Consider the following 15265-nt stretch of genomic DNA (forward strand, 5'->3'; position numbering starts at 1 on the left):
TATATAAAATATATATATATATATATATATATATATACACACACACACACAAGAGGTAGCAGTAGTTACAGTAATTCAGTGTAGCCCATATATATATATATATATATATATATATATATATATATATATATACTGTATATTGCATAAGTATATTCTCCCTATGCTCCCATTAGCCCAGTACAGGGTGCATGCAGAGTTCGCAGCCTGGTACATCGCATATGAATAGGCAGCAGTGTGGACAGCGACAGGTGCTGAAATCTTCGCCTGCAGTAAAGCAGAGCTGCTGGGACAAGTGTGCAGCCCCTGATTGTCCAATATAACATATATTCTTACCTGCTGTGCACAGCCTGTGGGCCAGTGTGAGCCAACAATGAAGCCAATGCCTGGCTAATCCTGCGTGGAATGACTGGGGCAGAGCAGGGAATGGACACGGCTTCCTCAGCTCCTGTGATTACAGCAAGCGATGTATCAGAAGTCTGTAATAGTCCAGTGAATGGTGATGCTGGAGGAGGAGCAGCAGCTGCAGCTCCCTGGGAGAAGGCGACGCTAATGTGTCTTTCTATTTTTTTTTTCTTCACAACACCACTAGAGCCTCAGCCAATTCCTATGCAATTGAGCCTGCAAATCAGAGCCTCATTGGGTGCTGCAGCCTTGTAAAGCCTAACATTAAAGCCAAGCCTGAAACTGTATCATGTGCTGTCTAATGAGACAGCAAATCATGTAACCATGCTTGCATAGTCAAGACTGACAATGTATGGAAGGCAGTGGGAGAATGGTGGGCCACGTGTACCTCAGCAATCCAGAATGGCCTGTCCACAGCATAGACTAGAGTACATGGCAAAGCCCACAGATAGAGCGCAGGAAAGGGGAGACAGACGTAAATCAGAAGCTAAACAGTATATATACACACACAAATATTATAAATCCCATGGGTAATGTTCATATATATATACAGTTAGGTCCAGAAATATTTGGACAGTGACACAATTTTCGCGAGTTGGGCTCTGCATGCCACCACATTGGATTTGAAATGAAACCTCTACAACAGAATTCAAGTGCAGATTGTAACGTTTAATTTGAAGGTTTGAACAAAAATATCTGATAGAAATTGTAGGAATTGTACACATTTCTTTACAAACACTCCACCTTTTAGGAGGTCAAAAGTAATTGGACAAATAAACCAAACCCAAAGAAAAAATTTTTATTTTCAATATTTTGTTGCGAATCCTTTGGAGGCAATCACTGCCTTAAGTCTGGAACCCATGGACATCACCAAACGCTGGGTTTCCTCCTTTTTAATGCTTTGCCAGGCCTTTACAGCCGCAGCCTTCAGGTCTTGCTTGTTTGTGGGTCTTTCCGTCTTAAGTCTGGATTTGAGCAAGTGAAATGCATGCTCAATTGGGTTAAGATCTGGTGATTGACTTGGCCATTGCAGAATGTTCAACTTTTTTGCACTCATAAACTCCTGGGTAGCTTTGGCTGTATGCTTGGGGTCATTGTCCATCTGTACTATGAAGCGCCGTCTGATCAACTTTGCGGCATTTGGCTGAATCTGGGCTGAAAGTATATCCCGGTATACTTCAGAATTCATCCGGCTACTCTTGTCTGCTGTTATGTCATCAATAAACACAAGTGACCCAGTGCCATTGAAAGCCATGCATGCCCATGCCATCACGTTGCCTCCACCATGTTTTACAGAGGATGTGGTGTGCCTTGGATCATGTGCCATTCCCTTTCTTCTCCAAACTTTTTTCTTCCCATCATTCTGGTACAGGTTGATCTTTGTCTCATCTGTCCATAGAATACTTTTCCAGAACTGAGCTGGCTTCATGAGGTGTTTTTCAGCAAATTTAACTCTGGCCTGTCAATTTTTGGAATTGATGAATGGTTTGCATCTAGATGGGAACCCTTTGTATTTACTTTCATGGAGTCTTCTCTTTACTGTTGACTTAGAGATAGATACACCTACTTCACTGAGAGTGTTCTGGACTTCAGTTGATGTTGTGAACGGGTTCTTCTTCACCAAAGAAAGTATGCGGCGATCATCCACCACTGTTGTCATCCGTGGATGCCCAGGCCTTTTTGAGTTCCCAAGCTCACCAGTCAATTCCTTTTTTCTCAGAATGTACCCGACTGTTGATTTTGCTACTCCAAGCATGTCTGATATCTCTCTGATGGATTTTTTCTTTTTTTTCAGCCTCAGGATGTTCTGCTTTACCTCAATTGAGAGTTTCTTAGACCGCATGTTGTCTGGTCACAGCAACAGCTTCCAAATGCAAAACCACACACCTGTAATCAACCCCAGACCTTTTAACTACTTCATTGATTACAGGTTAACGAGGAAGACGCCTTCAGAGTTAATTGCAGCCCTTAGAGTCCCTTGTCCAATTACTTTTGGTCCCTTGAAAAAGAGGAGGCTATGCATTACAGAGCTATGATTCCTAAACCCTTTCTCCGATTTGGATGTGAAAACTCTCATATTGCAGCTGGGAGTGTGCACTTTCAGCCCATATTATATATATAATTGTATTTCTGAACATGTTTTTGTAAACAGCTAAAATAACAAAACTTGTGTCACTGTCCAAATATTTCTGGACCTAACTGTATCTATATCTATATATATATATATATATATATATATACAGTATATATATACACATGTTGGACCAGAAATATTTGCACGGTGACCTAATCATCATGATTTGGGCTCTCCACGTCCCTATTTTTGAAGTGTAGACTTTCAGGTTTAATTAAACGGGTTAAACAGCAAACACTTGGGTGGATGTTGTGAAGGGTTTGTCTTCATAGTGAAAAGGATTCTGCGACCATCCAGCACTGTGGTCTTCCGTGAACGTCCTGGCCTTTTTGAGTTCCTAAGCTCAACTATTTTGTTTTTTCCAACTGTTGATTTGGTCACTTCTGACATTTCTGCTATCTGATATATTTCATGTTTTTTTCAGCCTAATGATGGTCCCTACTTTTCCATTGAGAGCTCCTTTGACCCCATATTGTGGATTTATAGCAAAAGCTTTCAAATGCAAATGCCACACCTGGAATTAGCTGCAGACCTTTTATCCGCTTAATTGATAATGGATTAACACGGGAATAGCAGCCCATAAAATAAGCTTTTTGAGATAATTGTCCAACCCCTTTTAGTCCCTTAAAAATGAGGCAGCTTCATATTGAATACTGTCAAATTAAAGCTCAGAATCTGCACTGTCCATGAGATTATATAACTGAATCTTAACCCCTTTACAACCAATACGTATTGGTATGTCATAGGACACCTCCCTCCAGTTGCTGCGGGCTCCGGTGGCAAGATTGCTGTATTCCCCGCACATGTCCGCTGATCTGATCAGCAGGCATGTGTGGCTAACAGGCACAGGTGGATTGGAGATCAACCTGTGCCTGTTAACCCCTTAGATCACGCTGCCAAACACTAACAGCACAATTTAAAGGGATCGTGCCGTTCCCCACCGCCATCGGCGTCCCTGTGACGTGATCACGGGGTGCCAATGTATTGTAATGGTAGTGTGGGGTCAGCTTATGACCCCTGACACTGCCATGACTCACTTACTCAAAGGAAAGCAGCATTTCTCCTGATCAAAGTGATGCTGCTCTGATCAGCAGAAATAAACAGGAAAGCTGACTGTGCAGTGATAAAGTCCCCTAAGGGGACTAGTAAAATAGATGATGCGAATAAAATAAATAAATTATATAAATAAAATAAAAAATGTAAATCAAAAAGTTTTAAAAAATATGAAAGAAATTTAAAAAAAATTAAAAATTCAAATCAACCCCCTATCGCCCCATTGAAAATAAAACAATTTAAAAAATACATATATTTAGTATCGCCGCATTCAGAAATGCCAGATCTATCAAAATATAAAATCAATTAATCCGATCGGTACACGACATGGCGAGAAAAAAATTACAAACGCTAAAATTATGTTTTTTTGGCTCACCACAACATTTCTTTAAAATGCAATAACATGCAATCAAAATAGTGGTGTAATTAAAAAAATCAGCTGAAGATGCAAAAAATAAGCCGCCACTGAGCCCCAGATCCCAAAAAAAATTAGAACAACATGGGTCTCAGAAAATGGCTACAAAAGTACTATTTATTCTTTTTTTGGATAAACTTCAGAATTTTTTTTCACCGCTTATATAAAAGTAAAAGTATACATGTTTGGTATCTACGAATTTGAACAGACGTGAGGCATCATACAGACACATCAGTTTTACCATATAGTGAAAGTGGTAAATAAAAGACCCCAGAACAAACGTGTAATTGAGCTTTTTTTTGTAATTTCACTGCACTTGGAATCTTTTTCCTGTTTTACAGTACACTATATGGTAAAACTAATTGTTTCTTTAAAAAATACAGCTTGTCCCACAAAAAAAAAGTCCTCATATGGCAAAATTGATGTAAAATGAATAAAGTTATGGCTCTTGGAAGAAGGGGAGCAAAAAACAAAAATGAAAAACTGAAGGGGTTAAATATGTTTTGGTAAACAGCTAAAATGCCAAAATCACCTTCAGCATCACCAGAAGGATTTAATATCTCCCACTAATCTAAAGACAGAACCAGAGATCTAGCTGCAGATTTTTTCTTTTTTAATCGCAAATTCTTCTGACACATACTAAGTGCTGAAAATCTACATGTACCTACAATCCAGGGTATGTATTTTGTTAAAGGATTTTGCAAAACAATTTACTAACATTGTTTTGAGATTTACCACAAATATACAATGTGTGAATCCAGTGGAAAATGCATGAACTCATTATATTGCTATACAGTGTGTCCATCCATATCCTGTCCACCGCCATTAAAATGAGAACGCTGGCAGCTATAGGAATAGAAGTGGTGTCTAGGTATAGTAAAGTAGCCATGCGCTACGCAATGAAACCACCTATAGCGCCACCTGGTGGAAAAACAACGGAGTTAGTATTTTTATCTCAAAAACGGAAAGAGATAGAGAAAAAAAGTGAATTAAAAAATTGTAGGGCATCATCAATTCAATACAAATCCACAACTTGCATACATAATGCTATGATATGAATCCCATGATCCCCCCAAAACATTGAATGCTGGTCACACATATGGCGCTCATTTAACTTTGATGCTCAAAGTGGCCACCATCAGCTGCAGTGCACATCTGGACTCTGGACAGCATACTGTATCTTGCTGCATCTGCTATTTGATGTGACCTCACAGAAAGAAGTCCAATGGGGTCAGGTCAGGTGAGCGTGGAGGCCACTCCACGCAGCCACCATACCAAATGACTTGTAGGAGGGTCTTCATGAGGTATCGGTTCACATCCCCAGCCTTGTGAGTTTTACACATTCTAATCATAGCATTTCTGTATACAAGGTGTCAATTCGTATTGAATTAATGATGCCCTACAACTTTGCAATTCACTTTTTTTCTCGATCACGTTCCGTTTTCGAAATAAAAAATGCTAGCTCCATTGTTTTCCACCTGGTGGCGCTATAGGTGGTTTCATTGCGTAGCGCATGGCTACTTTACTATACCAAGACACCACTTCTATGCCTATAGCTGCCGCCATTCTCATTTTAATGGCAGTGGACAGGATATGGGTGGACACACTGTATACTATCACAAGTTATCAAAGACAGATTAACCCCTTCCTGACATTGGATGTACCGGTACGTCCTATATTACGATGTGCTTCCAAAAATGGACATACCAGTACATCCTAGTGATCGTGTTCCACGCAGTCGCCGCTGGCAGCTCGGCTTACAAGACAGCCCAGACCCTGCTTTCAAAGCAAGGGGCCGGTGTCCATGATGCCCATGGCTGTTTAACCCCCTTAAACACTGCAATCAATCAATATAGTAGCATTTAGGAGGCTGACAGAGGGAGTACAAGCTCTTTCCCACCCGATCAGGACCCCCGCAACGTGATCACGAGGGGGGGGCGATTGTTTCCATGGCAACCTGAAGTCAAATGACGACCTCCAGGTTACCTAGCAACGGTGGCCTGTTAGGCCATGCCAGGAGCATGGTCTAAGAGGATATCTGTCAGTGTTTCACTAGTAGGTATAATGTATTGCAATCCTGGTGCATTGCAACACATTATGCTAGCGATCCGAGTACTAAAAATGAATGTCGCATATTGGGACTAAGTAAAAATTAGGAAGTAAAAAATTTAAAAAATATTAAAAGAAATCAGAAAATAAAGAATAAAAAATATATAAAATATTATGATAATAATTACTTATATTTGTGTAGAAACAAAAATAAAAAAGTACACACATTTGGTTTTGACACTTCCGAACCTGATCTATAAGGCTGTGTGCCCACGCTGCATTTTTTTTGTGTTTTTCATGCTTTTTTTTTCTTTAATCAATACTGCAAGGAAAAACGCATCTATAACACCCAGGCCTGCTTCCTCGCAGGCTCCTGCTCCCGTCCCCTGGCGTAGACACCGGCATTCTCACCTGTCTGGGTGTCCTGCTCCAGGGGTTCCATCTCTATCTCATGCTGCTGCCTTCCAGAGCATCTGTACACCATGCAGAGCTCCAGCTTCTGTACCTGGGGTGCGGCCACGGCCACACCCCCTTTCTTAGAGAGCCAGTACCCTGTTACCCAGAAGTGCTTACCAGGTCAGCTGGGAAGCTGTAGGTATTTAAGGTTCCCTAGCCCTATGCTTGGTGCCTGGGCAATCAGTTTAGTCATTGCTAGTTGTCAGGTCCTATAGCAATGTACTGCTGCTGCTGCTTCTACTGCTGTTCTCTGTTAGCTGTCATTTTGCTCATACCTGTCTGCATTGCAGAGTTCACACTATCTGCTGCTGGGGAGATCCATCCATCCATACATCCCGGATGGAACCACTACACCAATTGCTGTCATCCATCCATCTGTCCATCCATCCATCTGTCCATCCATCCATCCATCGCGGACGGAACCACTACATCAGCTGCTGTCATCCACCCATCCATCCATCCATCCATCCATCCTTCCTGGACGGAACTACTATGCCAGCCGCTGCCACAAATCCTATACCAGAGACTGTCGCTCCCATACCCCTGGGGCCAACCGACGCAACACCAGTCTTCCCGAGTGGCACCCGGAGCAGTGGTGCAGCGCAACACCTCCACCATTAGGATCTCTGGTGAAAACCAGGCTCGGGTCCGTAGTCAAGCCCCTCTGGGCTTTCTGTGTGTTGCGGCCCAGTGGATCCAGTATATCCCTGCTCGCCTGGCGAGCATAACAGCATTCCAGCAAAGTATATGAGAATCCTGACTTGCTGTGCACATGTTGTAGATTTTTTCCTTGCAAATTTTGGTGCAGAAAAAATCTGCATCATGTCAATTCTTCCTGCATTTTTTTCCTGCCTATATAATGCACTGCAGTGCTACATCACTACAATGGATTATATCTGTCAGTGCTGGACTCGCAGCACTGACACTTCACCTCACACACCATGGGTGTGTGAGGCTTTCCGTAGCTCAGTAACCATGGTGACGACCCAGGGTTGCCATGGCATGCGATCAGGTCATTCAACCATGAAAAAAATGAGTCCCTACTCACGTCCGTAATCTGTTAATGGAAATATAAGGGGCTTCCACATTACTGATAGCACAAGAGTTCTGTTAAAGCACTATGGCTCCCACCAAAATGAAATCCAGCAAAATCTGCACTCATAGATCCAAATGCCCCCCCTTCTGAGCACCACAATGTGTTAACATCCACATGATTGACATTATTGTAATGAGGAAAGACCGCTTAATTTTCGAGGTGTGGTGTCTCCAGAAGCACAAGCTGGGCATAATGTACGGGCACTACAATGTAATGGGCATTACAAGCGCTTATTTGCAATTTTTAATTCTGCAACATTCATTGCATTTGACTCCATTAGTATCGGCACTACTCACATAGATGAATTTCCAAAGGGGTTTAATTTCCAAAATGTTGTCACTTGAACGTTTTTCTGCTGCTCTGGCACTTAGGGGCTCTGCAAATGGAGTTCATAAACTATTCAATGAAATTCCAGGTCTTAAAAGTAAAATGGCGCTCCTTCCCTTCTTAGCCCTGACATGTGGCCAAACAGTACTGCAGAGTTTCATGTGGGATATTGCCATGTTCAGGAGAAATTGAAAAACACATTATGGGGCCTTTTTTTACCTATTCACTTTGTGAAAACAGGAAATCTGGGGCTAAAAAAAGTTTTACTGCTAAAAATGGAATTTTTTTTTATTATCGCCCCATACAGTAGCATACAGTCATATGAAAAAGTTTGGGCACCCCTATTAATGTTAACCTTTTTTCTTTATAACAATTCGGGTTTTTGCAACAGCTATTTCAGTTTCATATTTCTAATAACTGATGGACTGAGTAATATTTCTGAATTGAAATGAGGTTTATTGTACTAACAGAAAATGTGCAATCTGCAGTTAACCTAAATTTGACAGGTGCATAAGTATGGGCACCCTTATCAATGTCTTGTTTTGAACACTCCTAACTACTTTTTACTGACTTACTAAAGCACTAAATTGGTTTTGTAACCTGATTGGGCTTTGAACTTCATAGGCAGGTGTATCCAATCATGAGAAAAGGTATTTAAGGTGGCCACTTGCAAGTTGTTCTCCTCTTTGAATCTCCTATGAAGAGTGGCATCATGGGCTCCTCAAAACAACTCTTAAATGATCTGAAAACAAAGATTATTCAACATAGTTGTTCAGGGGAAGGATACAAAAAGTAGTCTTAGAGATTTAAACTGTCAGTTTCCACTGTGAGGAACATAGTAAGGAAATGGAAGAACACAGGTACAGTTCTTGTTCAGCCCAAAAGTGGCAGGCCAAGAAAAATATCAGAAAGGCAGAGAAGGATGGTGAGAACAGTCAAGGACAATCCACAGACCACCTCCAAAGACCTGCAGCATCATCTTGCTGCAGATGGTGTCACTGTGAATCGGTCAACAATACAGCGCACTTTGCACAAGGAGAAGCTGTATGGGAGAGTGATGCGAAAAAAGCCGTTTCTGCAAGCACGCCACAAACAGAGTTGCCTAAGGTATGCAAAAGCACATTTGGACAAGCCAGTTACATTTTGGAAGAAGGTCCTGTGGACTGATGAAACAAAGATTGAGTTGTTTGGTCATACAAAAAGGCGTTATGCATGGAGGCAAAAAAACACGGCATTCCAAGAAAAACACTTGCTACCCACAGTAAAATTTGGTGGAGGTTCCATCATGCTTTGGGGCTGTGTGGCCAATGCCGGCACAGGGAATCTTATTAAAGTTGAGGGTCGCGTGGATTCAACTCAGTATCAGCAGATTCTTGACAATAATGTGCAAGAATCTTGACGAAGTTGAAGTTACGCAGGGGATGGATAGTTCAGCAAGACAATGATCCAAAACACCACTCCAAATCTACTCAGGCGTTCATGCAGAGGAACAATTACAATGTTATGGAATGGCCATCCCAGTCCCCAGACCTGAATATCATTGAACATCTGTGGGATGATTTGAAGCGGGTTGTCCATGCTCGGCGACCATCAAACTTAACTGAGCAGGAATTGTTTTGTAAACAGGAATGGTCAATATACCTTCATCCAGGATCCAGGAACTTATTAAAAGCTACAGAAAGTGACTACAGGCTGTGATTTTTGCAAAAGGAGGATCTACAAAATATTAATGTCACTTTTATGTTGAGGTGCCCATACTTATGCACCTGTCAAATTTAGTTTAAATAGATTGCACATTTTCTGTTAGTACAATAAACCTCATTTCAATTCAGAAATATTACTGAATCCATCATTTATTAGATATATGAAACTGAAATAGCTGTTGCAAAAACCCAAATTGTTATAAAGAAAAAAAGTTAACATTAATAGGGGTGCCCAAACTTTTTCATATGACTGTAAAATGTTGTGACCCATGTGATAACAACTTGCTCATTACACCCCTAGATGAAATCATTGAGGGGTGCAGTTTGTAATATGCAGCCACTTTTGGGAGATTTCTACTATTCTGGCACCTCAAGGTCTTTGCCATTGTGATATGGCACCCACAAATCATTCCATCAAATTCTAAAGGTCAATATGGCACTCCTTCCCTACTGAGCTTTGCGCTCTACTTCAAAAGTAGTTTTCGATCCCATATGGCATATTGGTGAATTCAGTAAAAATTGGGTAACAAATTGTGTAGTCCATTTTTTCCCTATTACCATTTTTGAAAATAAAAAAGTTTGGGGTCAAATCAACATTTTAGTGCGAAAAATTGTAACTTTATTTTCATAGCCTAATGTTTGCATGTATCACCTGAGGGTTAAAAGTGCTCATTATGTCCCTAACTGAACTCCGTGAGCGATGTAGTTTCTAGAATGGGCTCAATTGTGGAGGGTTACAGCTGTTTTGGCATGTCAGGGGATCTTCAAATGTGACATGGAGTCCTCATTCTATTCCAGTCAAAATGGTGCTCCTTCTCTTCTGAGCCCTGACATTCAACCAAACAGTAGTTTTCCACCACACATGAGATATGAATGTACTCAGGAGAAATTGTACAACAAACTGCATGGTGCATATTCTTCTGTTACACTTGTGAAAATGAAAAATTTTGGATTAAAGCAACATTTTTGAGGTAAAAAATAATTTTTTCATTTTCTCTGCTCAACGTTCTAAAATTATGTGAAGCACCTCTGAGTTCTGAGTGTTCACCACAATTCTAAATAAATTTTTTATGGGTTATAGTTTCCAAAATGGGGTCACTTTTGGTAAGTTTCCACTGTTTAGGCACATCAGGGGCTCTGCAAATGCGACATGGCATCCAGTATCTATTCCACCCAATTTTGCACTACAAAATTCAGTAGCGCTTCTTCCCTTTCAACCCATGCCATGTGCCCAAACAGCAGTCATCCAACACAGGAGTATCCCTGTACTCAGGAGAAATTGCACAACAAATTGTATGATCCACTTTCTCCTGTTACCCTTGTGAAAATGGAAAAAATTATGTTCAAGCCACATTTTTCTAATAAAAATGTATTTTTTCATTTTCACAGTTGAACATCATAAAGTTCTGTGAAGCACCTGTGGGTTAAAGGTGCTCACTACACATCTACATAAATTCCTTGAGGCGTGTAGTTTTCAAAATGAGGTGACTTGTGGGGGGTTTTAGGCACATCAGATACTCTCCATGGGGTCCACTATTGATTTCAGCCCAATTTGTGCTTCAAAAGTCAAATGGTGCTCTTTCCTTTTCAAACCCTGCCGTGTGCCCATATAGTAGGTTTCCACCATGCATGGTATAGTGGCATACTCAAGAGAAACTGCATATCAAATTGCATTTTCTCCTATTACCCTTGAGAAGATAAAAAAAAATTGGGGGCTGAAACATGCTTAACCCCTTCACGGCCATGGACGGAAAGATCCGTCATGGTGCCCTGGGCCTTAACGACCAAGGACGGATCTTTCCGTCATGGCGTAATCGCGGCACCGGAGCCTCCGGTGACTGCGAAAAGTTAGCATAAACCGCAGATTTGGGGAGGAGGGGACCTGTACCTGACTTCAGGAGGGGTGGTGCCTCCTCCCCGGACCTACGGAGGCTGTGATTGGCTGACGAACGCCGCTCAACCAATCACAGCCACTGTAATGTTCCAGCCATTTAAAATGACTGAAACATTGAAATCCAGCCCTGGCCAGTGCAGCTATAGCACTGGCCATTGGCTGGAGCTGGGTGACCTCACTGGATCACCCTCCCCCAGCTCCAGTAGCTCTGATTGGAGAGATCGGCCTTGTGACCGCTCTCTCCAATCACAGTTGACCTGTTGCCGGTGACCGCCCCATCAGCTTCACTTGTCGGCCCTGCAGCACGCCAGCACAGTGAGTGTATACAGTGCAATGGCAGGGCGACAAGATCCGGTCCCATGCTGTTATGTGACCTGAGCATGGGACCCGGAAGTTGCCACGCTGCCATTGCACTGTATGAAACCGGCCTCCCGATCCGCCGCCGCCGCTGCCCTCCGCGATCTGCCACCCGCATCCCCACCCCTCGTATCTGCTGCCCGCACCCTCACCCCCATACCTCCCGATCCGCCGCTGCCCTCCGCGATCTGCCACCCGATCTGCTGCCTGCACCCCCACCCCTCGTATCTGCTGCCCATACCCTCAGCTCCCGATCCGCCGCTGCCCTCCGCGATCTGCCACCCGATCTGCTGCCCGCACCCCCACCCCTCATATCTGCTGCCCGCACCCTCACCCCCACACCTCCCGATCCGCCGCCGCCGCCCTCCATCTGCCACAGTGCCACTGCTCCCCCCGATCTGCTGCCCGGCCCCTTTCCCTCGTGATCGGCTGCTCGTCCCCTCACCTCCGTGATGTGCTGCCAGCCCCCTCCACTCGAGATTGGCTGCCCGCTTCCTCCTCCGTTATGTGCTGCCCGGCCCCGCCCCCTCTCCGTTATGTGCTGCCCGACCCCGCCCCCTCTCCGTTATGTGCTGCCCGGCCCCGCCCCCTCTTCGTTATGTGCTGCCCGGCCCCGCCCCCTCTCCTCCGTTATGTGCTGCCCGGCACCGCCCTCTCTCCTCCGTTATGTGCTGCGCGCCCCCTCTCCTTTGTTATGTGCTGCGCGCCCCCTCTCCTTTGTTATGTGCTGCTCGCCCCCTCACCTCCGTGATGTGCTGCCCGCTCCCCCCCACCTCTCACCCCCGTGATCGGCTACTCGCCCCCTCCCCTGTCACCCCCGTGATGTGCGCTCCCTCCCCTGTCACGCCCGTGATGTGCGCTCCCTCCCCTGTCACCCCCCGTGATGTGCGCTCCCTCCCCTGTCACCCCCGTGATGTGCGCTCCCTCCCCTGTCACCCCCGTGATGTGCGCTCCCTCCCCTGTCACCCCCGTGATGTGCGCTCCCTCCCCTGTCACCCCCGTGATGTGCGCTCCCTCACCTGTCACCGCCGTGATCTGTGCTCCCTCACCTGTCACCCTGTGATCTGTGCTCCCTCACCTGTCACCCCCGTGATGTGCGCTCCCTCCCCTGTCACCCCCGTTATGTGCGCTCCCTCCCCTGTCACCCCCATGATGTGCGCTCCCTCCCCTGTCACCCCCGTGATGTGCGCTCCCTCACCTGTCACCGCCGTGATCTGTGCTCCCTCACCTGTCACCCTGTGATCTGAACTCCCTCCCCTGTCACCCCCGTGATCTGTACTCCCTCACCTGTCACCCCCGTGATGTGCGCTCCCTCACCTGTCACCCCCGTGATGTGCGCTCCCTCACCTGTCAGCCCGTGATCTGTGCTCCCTCACCTGTCACCCCCGTGATCTGTGCTCCCTCCCCTGTCACCCCCATGATGTGCGCTCCCTCCCCTGTCACCCCCGTGATGTGCGCTCCCTCCCCTGTCACCCCGTGATCTGTGCTCCCTCACCTGTCACCCCCGTGATCTGTGCTCCCTCACCTGTCACCCCCGTGATCTGTGCTCCCTTACATGTCACCCCCGTGATCTGCTGTCCGCTCTCCCTCACCTCTCACCCCCGTGATCTGTGCTCTTCTCACCTGTCTACTCCGTGTTCTGCGCTGCGCTCCCTCTCCCACCTCTCACCCTCCCCGATCTGCTGCCTCCTTCATCTCCTGTGATCCAGCTGCCTAGATCCATCCTGTAGGGTAACTATCCCCAATCTCACCTCCCACTCCCCTAGCCCCCCATCCCACTCATCCACCCATCCCCCCTCCCCCCATCCACCCCCACCCTATCCCAGCCGCCGTCTCACAATCACAAATGCTCCCTTTATATGCCGCTGTCCCCCCATCTGCCGCCCCCCCCATCTGCCGCTGTTTTTTTTTTCTATGCCATGGGGGTCTAGTTTCCAAAATGGGGTCACATGTGGGGAAGTTCCACTGTTTCGGCACCTCAGGGGGTCTCCAAACACAGCATGGAATACGCTAATTATCCCAGATAATTTTGTGTTTGAAACATCAAATGACGCTCCTTGCATTCTGAGCCCTGCTGCGCGCCCAAACATTTGATTTCCACCACATATGAGGTGTCTGTGTACTCAGGAGAAATTGCACAATACATTTTATGGTGCAATTTTTCCTGATACCCTTGTGAAAAAAAAGCTACCTGGTTGAAGTAACAATTTTGTGGTAAAAAATTTTTTTTTATTTTCACGTCTCAACTCTATTAACTTTTGTGAAGCCCCCAGAGGCTCAAAGTGCTCAATAAACATCTAGATAAATTGCATGAGGGGTCTAGTTTCCAAAATGAGGTCACATGTGGGGGAGCTCCACTGTTTCGGCACCTCAGGGAGTCTCCAAACACAGCATGGAATACGCTAATTATCCCAGACAATTTTGCGTTTGAAACATCAAATGACACTTCTTGCATTCTGAGCCCTGCTGCACGCCCAAACATTTGATTTCCACCACATATGAGGTGTCTGTGTACTCAGGAGAAATTGCACAATACATTATATGGTGCAATTTTTCCTGATACCCTTGTGAAAAAAGCTACCTGGTTGAAGTAACAATTTTGTGTTAAAATTTTTTTTTTTTATTTTCACGGCTCAATTCTATTAACTTTCGTGAAGCCCCCAGAGGCTCAAAGTGCTCAATAAACATCTAGATAAATTCCATGAGGGGTCTAGTTTCCAAAATGAGGTCACATGTGGGGGTGCTCCACTGTTTCGGCACCTCAGGGGCTCTCCAAACGCAACATGGTGCAGCTAACGATTCCAGCTAATTTTCTGTTCAAAAAAGTCAAATGGCGCTCCTTCCCTTCCGAGTCCTGCCGTGCGCCCAAACAGTGGTTTTTCGCCACATATGAGGTATCTTCGTGCTCAGTAGAAATTGCCCAACAAATTTTGGGGGTTCATTTAATCCTGCTACCCTTGTGAATATGCAATATTTGAGGCTAAATTAACATTTTTGTTGCAAAAAGTAAAATGTTCATTTTTTCCTTCCACATTGCTTTAGTCACTGTGAAGCACCTGAAGGGTTAATAAGCATCTTGAATGTGGTTTTGAGTAGCCTGAGGGGTGCCGTTTTTGGAATGGTGTCACTTTTGGGTGTTTTGTGTCATGTAGATCTTTAAAAATCGCTTCAAATGTGATGTGGTCCCTAAAAAACAGTGGCTTTGTAAATTTTGTTGTAAAAATGAGAAATTGCTCATAAACTTTGAACCCCTATAACTTCCTTAAATTTATTTTTTTTTCCCAAAATTGTTCTGATGTAAAGTAGACATGCGAGAAATGTTATTTATTAATTATTTTGTGTCATATGTCTCGTTGGTTTTAGAGCATAAAAATTCAAA

At 44.5% G+C, this 15265-nt stretch overlaps 1 protein-coding gene across 3 annotated transcripts in view; it reads right to left on the reverse strand.

Annotated features, from left to right (window-relative positions):
* The window catches only part of DLGAP1 (DLG associated protein 1), a 928622-nt gene extending 928119 nt beyond the window's left edge, over window positions 1-503 (reverse strand). For all 3 annotated transcript variants that reach the window (XM_075314493.1, XM_075314492.1, XM_075314494.1), the window contains exon 1: window positions 334-503. The gene's annotated coding sequence lies outside the window, so the exon portion shown is untranslated. The remainder of the gene's footprint in view (window positions 1-333) is intronic.
* Window positions 504-15265: the final 14762 nt, after the last annotated feature.

Source organism: Anomaloglossus baeobatrachus, chromosome 6 (genome assembly GCF_048569485.1).
Source record: "Anomaloglossus baeobatrachus isolate aAnoBae1 chromosome 6, aAnoBae1.hap1, whole genome shotgun sequence".
In the NCBI taxonomy this organism is placed as follows: domain Eukaryota; kingdom Metazoa; phylum Chordata; class Amphibia; order Anura; family Aromobatidae; genus Anomaloglossus; species Anomaloglossus baeobatrachus.